Below are 1,038 nucleotides of genomic sequence, written 5' to 3' on the forward strand. Positions count from 1 at the left end.
CTATATAAGAGCTATCCAGACAAGAGCTATTAGTCTTGAAAATTATACACAATTATGGATAAATCATTTATCTCTTTTCCACACACATTCACAGAGATATTGATTTCCTGCTTGTACTTCCTACATCATCCTCACGCATGAGTGAGTTCTTTAAGAATCTAAAATACGTCAGCTCTTTCGAGCATGACGTACGTTAGAACTGAGAAAAGCTGTGAGATTATCATACTTGTATTTACACAATTTTTCAAAAATGAAATCAATCTCGATGAACTGTGGGTCAATAACAGGTCTGTGCGAAATGAAGTTGATTTTAGGTGCGTTTGAATTTTGCTATTAGCGCTATTTGTATTATCTTTATTGATCTCACTAGACATAAAACAAGGATAGCTTAACACAAAAAGTTAATAGGCGTCTCTCTGAACGCATCCATTGTAGTTCGTTTTTCATATTCGGAAAAGATTTAAATCGTCTTCTAAAAAAATGTAAAATTGTATGCAGTGCGCGTATGAAAAAAAAAGATAAATAAATTGCGCATTATGTGCATATATAGTATTTAAAATAAAAACCTTGTATCAGTTTAATATAAACATATATACATTTTGTCGAACTGGATTTCGTTTCTGATAAAAAATTATGCAGAGTTGTAGAAATTATTTGCATATTTACATATTTCTGACGTCATAACAAATAAATCTTAACTTAGAGTATTTTTAACGGATAAATTAAAAAAATCTCTTGAAGTAAAAACGGAAAATTGTTCAAAGAATTCATCATTTCTTAAGTTTTATTTTAGACATTTTGAGATTCCGTAAGATTAGTAGCATCGAAGGACGATACTTCTAGAATTATTTTTGCTTACACGCGTGCTCCAGTTAATGCTAAATATTCTTGAAATTCGTAAAATGTTTCCAAAATCCCAAAATAACATTATAAGAATATTCCAAAATATCCTGAAATATTTTAAATGTAAAAGCAATATTCAAATAAACGTTAAATATTTCATTCACGTATCGTTACATATTGTTCTATATATATATA

Source organism: Trachymyrmex septentrionalis, unplaced genomic scaffold, assembly GCF_001594115.1.
Source record: "Trachymyrmex septentrionalis isolate Tsep2-gDNA-1 unplaced genomic scaffold, Tsep1.0 scaffold62, whole genome shotgun sequence".
Classification (NCBI taxonomy): Eukaryota; Metazoa; Arthropoda; class Insecta; order Hymenoptera; family Formicidae; genus Trachymyrmex; species Trachymyrmex septentrionalis.